Genomic DNA, 18,443 nt, shown 5'->3' on the forward strand with positions numbered 1-18,443 from the left:
TTTGGGTTAGCATCCAAATTCCTGGGTCCAAGAGACCAGCTTGCAGTCATGACCTCCATAACCTTGGGCATGTCCCTTCCACTCTTGGGGCCTCCATTTCTTCATCTGAGAAGCCCTGTCCTGTCCACCCTGTGAGGTGTTTGAGGGTCCAGTGTGGGGGGAGGGATCTGGGTTTAGAACTCAGGCACTGGCCCCCAAGCTGGGCCTTTCCACACCACAGTGCTTTCTTCTTCTTCTTTGGGACCGCCACCCCACCCCCCCACTACCCCTGCTCAAACTCACATACACTATGAGCTGGAATGAAGCTGAGTGGACATTTGTCATACTCTTTGGCCAAAAAAAATCTGAACCCCTTCTCTGTATATTTGCCACCTGTGAGTCCTGGTGGGAGGCAAGGCCCGTCCCCATGGTGCAAGCTGAAAATGGCCAGTCCTGACGTTGCCTGTCTAGAGCAGGGGCTCCTGTCCTGGCCTTCACCATCGATCACGGCTGCCTAGACGTGACTCAGGCCTGGTCATGCAGGAAGTGGGGACTCTCTTCTGTGGTAGTCAGGGGCAGAAGAAGCAGTATCTGCAGCAGATGAGGCTTCTGGGCAGCAGTGGCCACTTGGCTGGCAGCTGTGGCCATGACCAAGGTCCAGGGTGCAAGGCTGGGCACATCAGTGAGCAAGTGACAGCATCTAGCACTCGCGACAAAGGCAGTCATGTCCTCGCATCCAGTTCCACCCCAGGCCTAGGTCTCCAGCCCTCCTGGACTCTCTGAACCACCCTTTTATTTAGTTATTTATTTAATTTATTATTATTATTATTTTTGAAGTATGGTGGATTTACATAGTCACTGTTTTATCTATCTATCTATCTATCTATCTATTTATTGGCTGCGCCATGCAGCATGCGGGAACCTAGTTCCCCAGCCAGGGATTGAACTCGTGCCCCTTACGTTGGCAGCGTGGAGTCTCAACCACTGGACCACCCTTTTAATGAATCCCTTTCTGTTCAGGGATTCATTTCCGTTGCTGGCAGTTAAGAACTCTGGTTGATAAAGATGCCGCCTGATGGACCATTTCCCAAATTGTCTAAAGTCTTGAGTTTCGGTCTTGGTCTTGACTCTGACCATCTGTGTGACTTTGGGCTAATCTTTCATCTTGGAGCCTTCATTTCCTCCTTGGTAAAATGCAAATTATAACACCTACACACTGTATTACTTGGAAAAGTAAACGAGATCATGTATGTGGCAACCCCTGACATGAACAGGTCAAAGGAAGAATTCTTTGTCTATGATGAGGATTTAAAGCATGGATCATGGCTTCAAAGGCTGCAATATCCTTCATTAATTCCCTGCCTCTTTCCTTTGCTGAAGCAATTGCTATTCCTCCACTTCACCACCGAGGCAAACTTCACTACACATACCTTCCGAACCCTGTCTCCTACTTCTGGCTTCCTCTCTAACCCAACCTCTGCTCAGCAGATCAATGCTTTGTTTCCATCTATCCACGGACCAATTCCTCCCTCCTTTTTGTTTACCCAGGTCCTATCCAAGCCCTCCCCAAATCTTCCTTCTCCACCTGCTGTGAGCTCCCCATCTGAGCTCTCCTGGAAGAGCCCAGCAAGAGGAAGGTCATGCCCCTGAATCCAGGGGCTCTCTCCCATCCATCTGCAAATCCCCAACCTCCAGCCCAGGGCCTGGCACCAAGTGGGTCGAAATAGTCAGCCCTGCCAGTTTGGAGCAGTGCAGCACAGAGCATCCTGTAAAAAAGAGAGGACGGATCAGAATCTCCATTTGAAAGATGAGAAAATCTCAGCTTGGGAAGGGACTTGCCCAAAGCCAGCATCTGAGGGCAGTTCTGACTCCAGCCCCAAGAGCTTCCCCTTGCACCTAACTGAACCCTCTCTTGTAAATATGGCCTCTTTTAATATGCCCCACAGACCAAGGGAGCTCAGTTTGCTAACTGTTTGGGGGATATTACAGGGATATTACAACCTTGTGGCGTATTTTGCCCAATTTCTTGCCTCCATACAAATGTCTGTTTAAAAAAAAGAAGAAGAAGAAGAAGAAAGGATGAAGGGAAAAAAGAAAAATAAGTTTTAGTGTGGAGGAAACCATTGCTGCCTATAGATAATTAGGGGTCTATTTTGGTGCCAAAGCAGGGAACAGGCTGAGGAAGTTGACAAAGACACTTTCACAAAGCAGTGATTGCTCTAACTTTCTCTTGAATCACAAACAATTCACATTTTTTCCCTTCCTCTCCAGAAAGTGAACTCTACCAGCCTAGGCTGACAGCAGGCCTGGGAAGAAGCTGAGTCACGGGGCAAGGCAGGGTCCTTGGACAGCATCCAGCATGAGCCCTCGCGGTGCAGGGGAGGAAACCGAGGCCTCCACAGGGTCAGGGCCTTGCCTCAGGCAGGCAGAGGGTCTTGAGGAGCCTGCCGTCCAAGGCCTCGCAGCTGAAGGAGCTCCACCCCGTTCCCTGCACGTTGCCAGCCCACCAGCAGGACCCGGTCATCAACTCACTTCCACCCTGGAAATGGCCCATGCCCCTGGGGAAGGAGCATTCGGGCAGGGACACACGGGCTGAGGCCTTGAGGCTTGCTTTCTTGTTTTCTTTTTAATTGGAGCATAGTTGCTTTACAACGTTGTGGCAGTTTCTACTGCACAGCGAAGTGAATCAGCCGTATGTAGACATATATCCCCTCTTTTGGGGATTTCTATCCCATTTAGGTCACCACAGAGCACTGAGTAGAGTTCCCTGTGCTATACAGCAGGTTCTCATTAGTTATCTATTTTATACATGTTAGTGTATATATGTCAATCCCAATCTCCCAATTCATCCCCCCCCCCCAAGGCCTTGGGGTTTGAGCCTGAAGTTTTGGGGGCTGCAAGATCAGACTTGCATTTGAAAAAGAATCTTGCCCAGTGGCTTGTCTAGTGTATTTGACATCCAGAGTTTATCATTGTCTAAACCCGCCCCCCCATGCAACCAAATTATTTTCAGTTATAATCGTTTCCTTGAGCATTTCTTTAGTTTTAAAACAAGCAATTAACAATTACAAAAGAAAAATGCATTTCACTTTTAAAGATACTATACAAATTCAGTAAAGTTTTTCTTTTTTTAATAAATTTATTTTATTTATTTATTTTTGGCTGCGTTGGGTCTTCATTGCTGTGCGTGGGCTTTCTCTACTTGCAGCGAGCAGGGGCTACTCTTCGTTGCAGTGCGCGGGCTTCTTATTGTGGTGGCTTCTCTTGTTGCAGAGCACGGGCTCTAGGCGCGCAGGATCAGTAGTTGTGGCTCCCAGGCTCTAGAGCACAGGCTCAGTAGTTGTGGTGCGGGGGCTTAGTCGCTCCGCGGCATGTGGGATCTTCCTGGACCAGGGCTCAAACCCGTGTCCCCTGCACTGGCAGGCAGATTCCTAACCACTGCACCACCAGGGAAGCCCAAATTCAATAAAGTATTTTACGTACAAACTAAAGTTTGCATTTGCTGAACAAAAATAGTACACCTCATGGTTCATACCTTTTCATTGTTCTGAATTTTAAACACAGATAAAATTCCAAGTGATCACATGGAGGACAGAGTGAAGAACTCAAATTCTGTTTCTTTGTCGTTATAGCCCCTGTGCTGACATTATTTCAAATCTATACCACAAAGTCAGTGATGAGTAGTACCTTGAGGGGTGAGGACATGATCGGCACCAAAGCAAATTCCAAGGACTCGAAAGCATTACAAACTTACTATCCACACCAGCACATCAGCTTGGTCCCTAAATGTCAAGGGAGCCAGTTATACATGAACATTCCCAAAATTAACTTCTACAAAGAATGCAATGTTTACTAAGGGTAAGTGATTAAAAAGTTATATATATATATACACGTGTGTGTGTGTATTGATAATCTACCTATATAGTATATATATTTATATAGTTTTAATATAATATGTATTTATTTATATAATATATAATATAGACACACACAGAGTAACCCTAGCTATTGTTTAGAAATTGCACCCACAAAAGACATTTTGGAAAGGAGTATTTTATCACTGATGTTGTTTAGAATTGCCAGCAATAGTGATAAGAAAAAGCAAGCTGACTTTTAGTGCTTTTATTATTGTTTTTAAATTCTCTGGAGAAAATACCCATTAAACAGTTATTCCCCGTTTTCCCACAACCCCATCAGCCCCTGCCAATTACCAATCTGCTTTTATGGATTTTAATCTGTTCTGGATAGCTCATATAAATGGAAGCATTAAACATGCGGCCTTTTTTTAAAATTAATTAATTAATTAATTAATTTTTGGCTGCATTGGGTCTTCGTTGCCGCGCACGGGCTTTCTCTAGTTGCAGTGAGCGGGGGCTACTCTTCGTTGTGGTGTGCGGGCTTCTCATTGCGGTGGCTTCTCTTGTTGCAGAGCACGGGCTCTAGGTGCACGGCCTTCAGTAGTTGTGGCATGTGGGCTCAGTAGTTGTGGCTCACGGGCTCTAGAGCACAGGCTCAGTAGTTGTGGGCACGGGCTTAGTTGCTCCACAGCATGTGGGAGGATCTTCCCGGAAGAGGGCTCGAACCCGTGTCCCCTGCATTGGCAGTGGATTCTTAACAACTGCGCCACCAGGGAAGTCCAATATGTGGCCTTTTGTGTCTGGCTTCTTTCACTAAGCATAACATTCTTGTGATTCATCTGAGTTGTAGCATGTAGTACTTCATCCCTTTTTATGACTGAATAATACTCCATTGTGTGTATACACCACGTTTTGTTTATGCATTCATCCATTGATGGACATTTATGTTGTTCCCACCTTTAAAATATTGTGATTAGTGCTGCTATTAACATTCATGTACAAGTACTTGAATGCCTATTTTCAGTTCTTTTGGGTATATACCTAGAAGTGAAATTGCCAGGTTATATAGTAATTCTGTGTTTAACTTTCTGCAGAACCTCCATAATGCCTCTCACAGTTGTTACACCATTTTACATTCCCATCAACAACATACTAGGATTCCTATTCCTCCACATAGTCAATAATACTTGCTCTTTTCCTTTAAAAAAATTATAATCATCCTAGTGGGTATGAATTATATTTTATTGTCTTGATTTGCAATTCCCTAATAATGAATGATGGTGAGCATCTTTTCATGTGTTTTTGGCCATTTGTAGACCTTCTTTAGAAAAATGAGTTATGGTCTATAGTACCACTCCGGCTATTGTGTGGAAAACAGACTGGGGAAAAGAGTTAGGAGGTCTGCAGTCTTCCAAAGGAAGAGCTGATGAGAGCTTAGGCTCAGGGTAGCACTGGAAGAAGTGACAAGTGGCCAGATTCTGGACCTGTTTTGAAAGTAGAGCTGGACTAAGTTTGGAATGAATGCTCCACTTCACTCAGACACCAGCTGAGGCTGCAGCAGGGCAAGAAGGCCACCCCATGGAGAAATTACTCTCCGTCCATGACTAAAAAAAATCACTAACCAGGCAGAGGTGGGTGCTGAGAGTAAGGAGGAAATTTGAAAAAGGAATAGATGTTGAGCCCTCGGTGGGAATATGGCCCTAGAAGTGGCTTTGGCAAGCAGTAAAACTCAAGAGATGTCTTCACAATGTTCTGGCTTCATTCTTAAATTTGATGCCTAATAATCTAGATTAATAAATACTCCCTTCTCTACAGCCCTTGGCAGCTTTCAAGATACTTTCATGTGGATTATCTCCATAGATTGATTATCCCTAGTTTCCAGATGGGCAAACTGAGGTCCCATGACTAGAACTGGAATTAAAGTTCTTTCCACAAAAGCTTGGAGGGAAATCTTCACAGAGAAGGAAAAACTCAAAGTGCTGAGCCATCAGTAAAGATAGAACATACTCAACCTCAATGATTTTCATAAATAGTGCACCAATATTCTCCCTATATGAACAATCATATTGTTACTGGATCATAAAAATGAAGTCCAACATCTCGGGAGTTGCTTTAATTACTAGCAATTCTGTTTATCATTTTATGCTTATCATTTCACTTGATTTTCCAAGTAACTTTATGAAATGCATATTATTGGTGTCTTTATTTTGCACATAAGTAAATGGAGCCTCAGAAAGGTGAAGCGAGGTGCCTGGGCTGTGGGGGGAAGAGGGGTTCAACCCCAGGGGGACCAAGTCTGGGTTCCCTGCCTTCTACTCTAGCTCTGAGGCTCATACCGACCTCTGTGGAGACAGGAAGTGACCTCCGTGTGTGCATCCCAGACACAGCTGAGTGATCTTGGCCAAGTCACCTCACCTCTTTGATTTTCAACCTTCTCATCTGCAAAATGGGGAGAAATAATAACTACCTGCCCAGGATGTTGCAAGTTTGATCTAATTTAGCTGAAGTACCTCCTGCAGTGCCTGGCACAGAGTAAGGCCTTTAAGAAATAGCAGCTGTGGTTAGTATTGAGTTGAATTAGTCATAAGAGTTGGAGCAGGGGAAGGCAGGGGGTGCAGAAAGAGCATCGAGGGGTGCCGAGGAAGGGGGCGTGGGTAGACGGAGTCTTGCGTGTTACTGTGCAGGCAACTTGGCCATTCCCAGAAGAGCACGTCACCTCACATGGGCGTCAGGGGCTTGGAGGTCCTGCCATGGGGAAAGGGGCAGCTTGGAGCCTGCAGGTTCACGTGGTCTACACTCCCCCTCCCTCTCCCCCGTCTGTCCCGGCCCAGTGACCTCAGGCACCCTGCCCAGCTTCCCCCACCAGGAGCCCCCCATGCCTCCCTCGTAGAGTCCATGCCTCTTCCCTGTGGGGTGCCTCCACCCTGATCTCCATCACCTCTCGCTGGAATCACCCCTCACTTCCCCAGCCCCCTGCCTACCTCCTCTTGCCCCATCTAGGGTGCACCCCGACACCCTGGCGTGGCGTAAGGCACAGCCACCCACCGTGTCCTCCTACTCTTGAGGTCTTTGGGGCTCCCCTGCCACTGTGCAGAGATGAGGGGGTGACCAGCTGCCCCCATGTGCAACCCAGGGCATCTATGGCAACTTGAGCAGAAGTAGAGCTTCATAGAGCCTCTGTGTCCTCAGGTCACTTGTAACATCCCTTTGGCTTAAGTCACCTCCCCTCTCTAGACCTCAGTTAACTCATACCTAAAACGAAGAAACAGAAATAGACCTATTAGCACAAAGGAGGGAGTATTAACCTGTGTTTGTCATGATTATCACCATGCTGGCACGCTGTAGATTTCAGCAAACATTGACTGACCAGATGGATGAGTCAAGGGAAGTCTCCAGAGGAGCTAATATCTAAGGGACTCTGAGATTCAGATGGGGGACTAGGTGCTCAGGCAGAGGGGGTCACCTTGTGCAAAGTGAATAACAAATCGGGGGACTGAGGTATATGGGGGTCGGTTAGGGACAACCTTTGATATCACACCATCCTTGACTGCAAACCAGAACCAGAAAATGTTGCCAACCCATTGTAACCAGGCAGCTGTTGCCAGCTACTTATTTTGGGTCTTCCTGGTAACCCAGACAGAGGATTTCAAAAGGGCTGGGATCACGGTTCCAGTGCCCACCCCTGCCTCTGGCTCGGTTTGTTATTGTTTTACTTTGTCAAGAGCTGTCGTCCCACTCCGGGAAGTGCATATTTCACACTTTGTTGGAAGGGACAAAAGAACTTAGAGGCCAAAACAGAAGTCAGATTGTTACATTGTTCTAAATAAGAATGCGTTGAGTTGTTGCCAGAGATTCAAAAATGACAAGAACGAATTCTGTGTATTTTGCTGCTCGAGAGCAAAAATATTATTTTTGGAAGGTGTCCTGTAGACACTCCCTCTGCTGCTGTATCAGGAGATAAAATGTTTCAGTTAATGGGCTCACGGCGTTGAGTGATGTACGGATGGAAAACCATCAGGCTGTGAGTGCCAGCTTGGAGTGGTGGAGGCCGGTCTGGGAGCCCAGAGATCCCGGATCAAGCCCACCTCACCCCACCCCTACTCCCAGGCCATGTGACCCAGTGCACGGCACGTCCCCTCTCCTGGTGGCAGGCTCTTAGCATGAAGGAACAAGGAGAAGATGGACCTTCTCCCAGCATGGCCTCCATGGTGGCAATCTGGGCAGGCTGACCCAGATGGGACTTGAGGATGGAACATATGGACTTGAGCAGTGACCAAAAGCTCCACGCCCCAGTAAGAGGAAAGAGAAAGAGATGGGGACACCCTATGATGGTGAGACACTCGGCATCCAAGATGGCCTTTCTCCTCCTCAGACTCAACTTCTGCAGCTGGCAATTCCCAAGGTGTTTGCAGACTAAGTACCCTGTTTGAGGCTCTCAACGACACTGAAAGGCTATCAGGGCAAAGACTATCAACTCAACTTTTCCCATCAGAAAACTGAGGCTCCAAGAAGCCAGGTCTGCCTGATTCCTTGTCCTAGAGTCCTTCCACACCCCTCATGCCCACCTTCTGGGGATGCAAAGGAAGGATACATAAGCCCTGCCCTCTGAAGCTCACAGGCGTCCTGTTGCTTGAATGGGGGTGGAAGCCATCACGTGATGTGTGTGAAGAAGCTCAAGAGGGGCCACAGCCCAATACCTCAAAATGTCACTGCATATTACAGGCTTGTTTGAGGGGCCCAGCAGTTTCTGCTCAGCTGAAAGACTCATGGGCTCAGGGGACACTCCTCCTCTCCCTCCCAGCTCGCAGATGCCCACACTGCTTCCGGAGGCAAGGAATGGAAGGCTGCTTGGTGGGGAAGGGATAGAAAAGGGACCTCCATCATGGATGGGATCCATGACAAGACACAGTCAACGCCTCCTGAGAGCAGAGACTTGAGGACTCAAAATGCCCTTTATTTCTGGCCTCAATCAAGCTCTCATTCCTCAGTGCTGTCCAAAAAGCAGTCAGAGCTACATGAAATTGATTTTTTCCTTCAAATCCAAAGACGATAGTGCTACTGGCATCTCCACGGAACTGAGCACTGTGCCCAGGGCCTCATAACCATATCCGGTCTAACCCTCACTGCAGCCCTGGGAGATACATGATGGTTTTGTCCCCATTTTACAGATAAGGAAATGGAGGTTTAGAAAGAGGTACATTCTGCACCCATCAGAAGTCAAAAGTGATATGTATTCATTTATTCAATGCTAGAAACAGGAACATTAAAAACTAAACTGTGCCAATCTCATCTCTCTCTCTCTCTTTTTTTTTTTCCCCTCTATAGACATTAGTTTTCAGAGCAGTGTTAGGTTCAGAGCAAAACTGGGTGGGAAGTACAAAGATTTTCCCCTGTACCCCCTGCCCCCATACATGCTATTACTCCTTTTGGAAGCCAGAGAAAACCTTCCCTGCAGCCGCTGCCTGTCCTCTGTGAGTGAGGTGAGTAAACTGTTCCATAAAAGCCAATATTCCAGATTACTGACATTTTCCACTTGAAGTGATAAGCTTTTATATTTTTAGCCACTTGCGTTGGGAGTATAAAATGGATTAGAAGCATTCCTGACTTCTTTAACAAAGTACGTGTGTAACAGAGGAGAACAAACCTGACTCCATATTGGATCTAGTCCTTTAGCTGTAACCTCTGTGCTCTGTTGCCTGTGCTTAGTCATGCTGGTTCTGCACCTTTGTAAAAGAATGTTGCCTATAGCCTGCAATAGACAAGATAGCCCATTCTCGGAGCCTCTGACCTTTAAAGGTATAACACTTTTCCATTCAAATAGAGAGAAAAAGTTGCAGAACAGAAAACAACAATTGTCTTGTTGAAGGTTTATAGGAACATTGTGACCAGACCTATGGGGACAGCTGCAAGAACAAAGGATTCCTGCACCAAGAAGTTTGCAAAAACCAGCCACACTCCCTCCCTTTTAGTGTAAAAGAAGCCTGAATTCTAACGGGGGTAAGATGCTTCTTGGGACAATAGGCCACTATCTTCTCTGCTGGTTTCCGTCTCTCAATTTCTTGGCCTGTTGCGCAGCAAGCAGTATGAACTTGGACCCCATAACACATACAACATCAGTGACTTTAAACAGACTTTGATTCACCGATGTCCTCTGAAAACACCAGGCTGAGGGCTGGGTGTCCTGCACTCACTGGCACCAACCTGTCTCCAGCGACTAATTCCATTTTCTTTCCCAGAACCGTTCCCCATGGCTATTACTTCTCTGTTCCATCTCTCAATGTGTCCTAAGTTGCTTCTGAAACATTATTCCCACCAACAAGGGGGAGAAATTAGGTTTTCCAGAAGAAAGCAGACATGATTCAGCATGATTAAGTCAATAATTTTCACTCCACGCAGAATTCTGTGCCACCAAACTCTGCCAAGAAAGCCCAAGGTTGGCTCTCTTTGCTCTTTTGCGGACAAAAGTGGCCCTTTGCAGAAGGTACTTGACTTGTTACCCAGGTGCATTTCCTGCTTGCTTCCAGGGTAATGGCCGTGCTCTGGAGTTGAGAGGCTCCTGTATCTGACCCCCAGAGGATCAGAGTGCGGATCGAATTTTATCCAGTGCCAACTGCCATACTGGGTAGGTAGAAACGGGGATGACTAGTGTGTTGGGCTGGTCCTGGATGTGTACAAGAGGAAGCTGAATTCAGATACCCAAGGGGAGATGGTCCTCTTCAGGGCTGTGCAGGCTGCTACCGTGAGTTGCGTAGGCAACCACAGCCCTGCAGGGAGGAGCCTGCATCAGGAATTGCATCAGGAATTATGCTAGGTCCACTTTTACATACATGATCTTATTGAATTGTTGTAGCCACCCTATGAAATAGGTGCTTTCATCACCTCTTTTCATATGGGGAAACTGAGGCTCAAAGAGGTTAAGAAACCTGCCCTTGGACTTGAAGCTAGTGAGGGTCAGAGCCAGGAGCCCAACCCAGGCTACCCAACTCTAAAAGCTAGTGCTCTTCCGACCAGTGCCTACGGCCACACGATGTCCCAGCATTGCGCTTCGTCCATGTCACTGAGTGTGGCCCCTGAGAGCACCATCGGAATTCAGGACTTGTGCGATTGAAAACTGAGTCATCCATGTTGGCGACAGGAGCTGATTAATGCTGGGCTAATTTTAGATTTCCTCACAATTACTCATCTTAATATAGAACAGCCCCTATGGATAGTGTTGGCCAACGTTTTGTTTTTGTTTGATGTGACCAGAAAAAGGAGGACAGCAAAGGAGATGAGGTAATGGATACAGTACCACCCACCCAACATTGTGCTCCTTTGAAGGGTTTCAGGAAGCTCTGATAAGGCACTGCGCCATCAGTTTTTTTTCCAGCTAGTATTCAAAGGTGGCTTCCCACAAGAGATACAGTCTTTAGCTTCCAGGCTGAAGAAAAATAGAGCCAGCCTCTCCCGGGCTAGAAAAATAGAGCCAGCCTCTCCCAGGCTCTGTGATGTCTCTGGCGTGTGATGGATACTTTCAGAACAGCTACGTGTTCAAGGAGCCACGGCAGGCATGGTGCAGGAGGACGCAAGACGGAGAGGGGGACCAGTCCCTCAGTGACTGACACAAACACATCATGAAGCCAACGCAGTGTGAAGCGCGCAGTAGCATTTGGTACATATTGTGAATGGATGTATGGGAATGACCGTGGCAGCGTTATTTAGAATATAAAGATTTGAAAAGCAACTTATGTGTTCAGGTCACTTGTCTTTAAGTAAATCATTGTGTAACCACAAGAGAATAGTTCTTGTTCGTCATACGTCTACTATGAGATTTGCAGTGTGGTTCAGAGGGCTCCTCTGCTGTAAAGGAAGAAACGATCACAAAGTTGCACTCAGCTACTTATGAATCAACCCCAGTTCTACCTCATAGTAATTGTGTGACCTTGAGGTCCCTCAGCCTCAGTTTCTTCATCTATAAAATGGGAAGAAATACAGACATACCTTGGAGATTCTGGGAGTCCAGGTCCAGACCACCACAATAAAGCCAATATGGCAATCAAGTGAGTTACACGAGTTTTCTGGTTTCCCAGTGCATATAAAAGTTGTGTTTATACTGTAGTCTATTAAGTGCAATAGCATTATGTCTAAAAAAATTGTGCATACCTTAATTTTGAAATGCTTTATTGCTAAAAAATGTTAAACATATGTGAACCTTCAACAAATTTTAATCTTTTTGAAATAGTCACATCAAAGATCACTGGTCACAGACCACATAACAAATATAGTATTAATGAAAAAGTTTGAAGTATTGCAGGAACTGCCAAAATGTGACACAGAGACGCAAAGTGAGCAAATGCTGTTGGAAAAATGGCCCCAATAGACTTGCTCAACGCAGGGTTGCCACAAACCTTCAAGTTGTAATAAACATAATATCTGTGAAGCTCTATAAAGTGAAGTACAGTAAAACAAGGTGTGCCTGTATGTACCCCCTCGGCAGACACCCTGGCCCAGTGCTGGTCACCGGGGAGCTCCGCTGAGGGAAGGTGAAAGGCATCACGTCCCCAATCTTCCACGTCCTTTTCTCCTCTAATCAGCAAGATTTTTGTTTAATGAGAAGTATTAAAAGACATGTAAAGGACATTACAGTTAGATAGTGAACAAAGCGCCTTGTGGAAAAGAAAAACCGCAGAAGAAACCAGGGAACTCTGAGACCCGTGGCCGCCTGGTCTGCAGAACAATCTAGAGATGAGAGCCAGAGTGGGCGGCCAACGGGCGGCCAGAAAGGGGAGCGTCAGGAAAACCTGCTCCAGCCTTGCCCTAACCACAAGAGGCCACCGCTGTCACCCTGATTTCTAAGTTAGGAGGCGAGGCTTGGAGCGATTCAGCCACAGGCACGAGGGTGGACCCTGGCAGCATCTGAGCTTGACGCTCTCTCTCTGCCAGGCAGCCTCAGGAACTCAGGCTCCAAAGAAGCAGATTTCACGGACTCCCTGCCTCCAGTACTGTCCAGGGGCCTCACTGGAGTATGAGAGTGAGATGCCTAACATGTCTCTCCCCTCTTTGCTTGTTCACCAGCCACCACCTGTGAGTGGTCTGGGGCGAGCGCTCTCAGAGGTCCAAGGACATCAGAACCAGGACGGTCTTCAGAGACCACGGAATTAAACCTCTTCACTCCTAGAGTTGGGGAAACTGAGGCCCAGGGCAAGAGGTATCTGATTATGAAACCAAAGACATCAAGAGTTCTGGTATGTGCCCTGGGCCCTAAGATGCCTCAGTCACCATGTAAAGGGTGGAAGAGGTGTTACCCTAGGGTCCTTTATGGGAAGCGCTATAGGTTCCGCATCCTTCCCCACTCAGGCCCTCTATGATGCAAGTAGATGGGATTCAGGAAGCTCTAGTATCTTCTTTCCACCCCGTTAGGCCACCGTCCTCCTTATCCTCTCCCTCCCTGCCCCCACCCAGAAAAAGCCACTCTCTCACACGAGTGCCACCCCCTCCTTCTTCTCTGGCCTGCAGGTGATTAGAGGAAAGATAACATTCCAGGGCACTGGGGGTGGGGAGGGCCGGAGGTGTGGATCAAGGCCCCGCCACCCCGCACCTGGTCTGGGCCTGTTCTCTCAGCTGTCTGTCCATCACGGCTCCAGGCACTTCTGCACACCCCCACCATCCCCGTCCCTGGGAATGTCAGGAATCCCCTCCCAAACTCTAGCCTCTCCTCTCCCTAAACCCTCCCCCTCCCCCCAAGGCATCCATCAGCTCTGGCCTTTCAGGAATGTGCTCACTCCTGGCACCACCAGGGCCAGGAAGAGTCGGCTAATCCCCAAGCGCATTCATCACTCATCTCAGAGAAAGAGCTTGCAGCGGGCCACGGAGGGCTCCTGCCCCGACCTGCCAATTTGGCCAGGACAGACAGACGGACGGAGGGACGGACGGACAGATGGGCAGACAGACGGATGGATGGATGGATGGATGGATGGAAGGACAGACACTGCCTGGAGGGGACGGAAAGTGGCCGAGCAGGACTTGCCCAAAGACCCAGCCGGAGGGCTCTTCTCCACCTCTTGGCAAAGCCTTTCTACCTCCAGAAATCCTGACGTCAGGAAATTCGGCTTATTTGATGGTGAAGCGGGTAAATGGATTTGACTGGTTCACTGTTGTTGGGGAGAACGGGTTAGATTGGTAAAGCTGACAGTTCAGTGGCCAGACATGACCTCATTTTAGGGACAGGCAAAAGCAACATTAACTCTTCCCAAGCGTCCACCTCATTTCAACAGCTGCCCGTGAGAGGGGGAGAGCATCGCTGTGCCCCAAGAGCCCTGCATTTCCAGCCTCCCTGCCTCGTACAGGCTCTTCCCATTGCTTCCCACCCTGGTCCAGTCGTCACACTCCCAGGCGGGCGCTCCCCTCTTCCCGCGGCCCCCCCTGCAATTTCCCCTTCCCTCCATCACTATAGTCTTCCCAGCGATGTGTCATTGTCATAGTACCTGTGTCTCCCATGCTGCACGAAAGCCCATGAAGGTGAGAGACACACACGCCTTATGAATAATGAGACAACCCCAAAATGCCATTTCTTGGCTGTGCAACCCTAGCGAGTTACTGAACCTCTCTGAGTCTCCACTTCCTTCTTTGTAAAATAGGGATAAAGACCTCTCAGAGTCCTGCCAACAAGGACGTTCTAAAGTCTCATCCCAAGTATCCCACTCAGCAGAAACAACTGAGGGTTTGCAACTCCTAAAACAATAGGTTATACAAGGCATGTTTCTTCCTTTAATGCCTGAACATTGGAACGTTTCCTTTCTTATGTCTATGGATATCCAAAAGCTACAGCGTGAAGAAAACTATACTATTCAGCCTTCACCCTTGACCTCTTTGTTTTAATTAGCTAATTCAACAAACATTAGTAAGCATCTCTTTTTTTTCCAGTTTTACATTCTGAATTTTATTTATTTTTTATCGAAGTATAGCTGATTTACAATGCTGTGTTAATTTCTGCTGTACAGTAAAGTGATTTAGTTACGCATATACATATATTCTTTTTTATATTCTTTTCCATTATGGTTTATCACAGGATATTGAACGAAGTTCCCTATTATTAAGCATTTCTTATGGGTTGGGCGTTGTGCTGGGGAATACTACAGTGAACCTGGCCCTTTAGTTGAAGAGACAGACTCGTGAACAGGCCAGTACTGAAAAGTTCTATGAGGGGTAAGCATTGGATGGGGAAAGACATGCAGCCCAGATGGATGCAGGAGGGAGGTATGCAAGGAAGGCTTCCTGGAAGAAGAGGCATCTAGGAGAACACCTGTGGGGCTAAGTAGGAATTACCAGGCAAGTGTGATCCAAGGAGAGGGAACGCAGAGGCCCAGAGAACCCTCCACAGCTCAAAAGAAGACACCGCGGCAGAGCACCGGTCCCCATGGCAAGCCTGCTTCACACAAGCTGGGTTTCCAGGGACCCCTCCCAGCACTCCAGACCAGAGGGGCCCAGAGGCTGGGAGCACAACTTTCAGCACAAATCACCCAATCCACAGAGGGCTCTCTCTCGGCTGGTCCAGTCTCCGGGAGGGATGCAGGAAGGGTGGAGCACACACAGCTTTCAGCTGGGGTAATTTTAGATGCATTGTCACTCCTGCCCCGGGCCACCCCTCAGCTGGGTCCTGACTGAGCTGGGAAGGGCTCCTGGTCTCGAGACCTTGAGAGGATGTGGGCTTTGGAAGGAGGCCAGGTCTGCAGGATGGGAGGCCAGGCACAGGCAGGGCCCCTCCTCGGTGAGGGCAGGACACTCGGGCAGAGGCTTGGCCCCTAGGGCCTCGCTGTGTGCAGGCACTGGACACTCCTTGTGAATATCGCTAACGCTGAGGAGCCCCAGCAGCTGATCGGGTGCCCCTAAAAGGGAAACAAAGGCCGTGCGTTTGGTGGCAGAGGGATTCTGATGCTCAGAAACGGGGCGGGGGACAGGTAGAGAAGCAGAAGAGGTGGGCGTGTCTGGGCGCAAAGGCCTGGAGCTTGTAGGGCCTGGGTTGGCTCCCTGGCTTCCCCATGCACTAGGTGCACGAGCTTCATCAAGTTATCAAACCTCTCCGTGCCTCGGTTTGCTCATCTGTGAAATGAGCTCAATAGTAAAGATACCTGCCTCCCAGCGTGCTGTGAAGAATGCATGAGTTCATCCACGTAAAGGGACTAACAGAGTGTCACAGGATCCAGGAAGTGCTTGATAACTGTTAACCATGATCGATTTCTCATTAAAAAGCCACAAATCCACATCCCAAATCCCCAGCTTGGGTCTCAGTTCTAATCCCCCAGCTGGTCTCTTCCCTTCTCTCTGCCTTGTTTCACTATCTGTAAAATGAAAGGTTTTGAACAGAATCTGAGGTTCTTCTCTAGGCACAGGGAGAGGAGAACTGCCTATCAGGGTCAGGGATGCTTGTTCAGACTGTGAAGTTCAAGGCCACTCAGTCAACCCCTGGAAATGCTGATAGGCCCCCTCCAGGGATGGGCACCTGCAGGCAGCGGTTGCACATGGAAATGGTTTGGAAACAAGAAAATAGAAAAGCTTGAGAATCTCCCAGGTGATCTGGGAGGCCCCACGGGTAGGAACTTTCTGAGAAAATAGGATTGGCCAGGACATTATGGAAAATAGGATCCCCCCAAAATTAAAAATAGAGTTATCTTATGATATGATTCAGCAATCTTGCTTCTGGGAATATATCAGAAGGAAACAAACTCAGGATCTTGCAGAGATACCTACACTCCTGTGTTCATTGTATATTATTCACAATAGCCAAGATATGAAAACAGCCTATGTGTCCATCAACAGATGAGTGGATAAAGGAATAGTATCACTTATATGTGGAATCTTACAAAAAAAAAAAAAGCTGATTTCATAGAAACAGAATGTTGAATGGTGGTTTCTGGGGGTTGGGGGAAATGGAGAGATATAGGTCAAATGTATAAGATGAACAGGCTTTGAAGATCTAATGTACAGCCTGGTGACTATAATTGATAATATGCTATTGCATCCTTGAAATTTGCTGCGAGTAGCTCTTAAGTGTTCTTGCCACCAAAAAAAAGGAGTTAACTATAGGAGGTGATGTATGTGTTAGTTATCTTGATTCTTGATCATGGTAATCATTTCACAATCTATATGTATATTAAATCATCACAGTGTACTATTGAAATATATACAACTATATCTGTCAATTATCCCTCATTAAAGCTGGGGAAAAAAATCCATGTCCCCACCCTGGGGAAAAAAAAAAAGGGCTAGACAGGGGTGATGAGACCTGAGTTCTAAAACAGTTCTGTGACGTCTCTGTAGGGTGGCATGGATGAGTCCATCCACAAAGCCTGTGTTCTCATCCTTAAGGGAAGGAATAAGGCACCACCCGGTCACAGTGAGATGACCTTAGGGAGAGAGCTTTGCAGCCTGCAGAGGCAAGATTCCTGTGCTTGTAACCGGGGGTCCAAGAAGTAAGCAGCAGAGTGGCCAGAAGAGGTGACGATATGTCCAGGCTCACCCTGTGTTCTCCGGGCTCTAGGCCTTTACAGAGATGGCTCCCTCTACCGTCCCTCCTATCTTTTTCACCGTTATGACCCTGAAATAGCCTGGAAGCTTAGTCAGGTGTCCCCTCCTCTGGAATGCCTCTCCCAATCCCTGAACCCTGCTGTGGGAAGACAAGGAGATAGCAGGGGCTCTTCAGGGAACACCTAGACCCTTCTTAGGTGTGGGATGAGCCCCCTTTCTGGACGAAGCCTGAGTCCCCCACTCTCCCCCAACTGGTTCTTCTCAAACCCTGTCTTAGGATGAGGCACTGAAAATGTGAAGAGAGTCAGATATTTCATTGCTAGGATGTGTCTCTCCCGAGTCAATCAGCAGTGGCACAAACATGATTTAGGTAAAGAGGCAAATGGGCTTTAGTTCCGAAAAATGTGTAGTAAGCACATTTACTCTCAATGAATGCAGCTATAAAACCTGGACAGAATACAAAATTACACTAGGAGACTTCAAAACTCCTCTCTCTGTATTAATAGATAGAACTGGTAGACAGAAAATCAGTAAGGATATTGAAGAACTGAACAAGACCATCAACCAAGTGGATCTAAATAACATTTAGCACTTCACCCAACAACAGAATATACACTCCTTTCAAGTACACGTGGAACAGCCACCATACCCTAGGCCATTAAAAAAGAACCTTAACAAATTTAAGAGAACTGAACTCGTATAAGATATGTTCTCTGGTCATAATGGAATTAAACTAGAAATCAACAACAGAAAGATAACAGGAAAACCTCCAATCACTTGGAAATTAAACAATATACTTCTAAATAACCCATGGTCAATGAGGAAGTGTCACGGGAGATTAGAAAATATTTTTAATTGAGCATAAATTAAAATACAACATATCAAAATTTGTACCATGCAGCTAAAGCAGTGCTTAGAGGAAAACTTATAGCATTAAATGTTTATAAATTAAAAAAAAGAAAAAGAAAAATTTTAAATCAATGATCTAAAAACCTCACCCTAGGAAATAAAAAAAGAATAGAAAAATAAACTCAAAGGAAGCTGAAGAAAGAATATAATAAAGATAAGAACAGAAATCAATTGAATTAAAACAGAAAGCAATTA

Source organism: Hyperoodon ampullatus, assembly GCF_949752795.1.
Source record: "Hyperoodon ampullatus genome assembly, chromosome: 15".
Classification (NCBI taxonomy): domain Eukaryota; kingdom Metazoa; phylum Chordata; class Mammalia; order Artiodactyla; family Ziphiidae; genus Hyperoodon; species Hyperoodon ampullatus.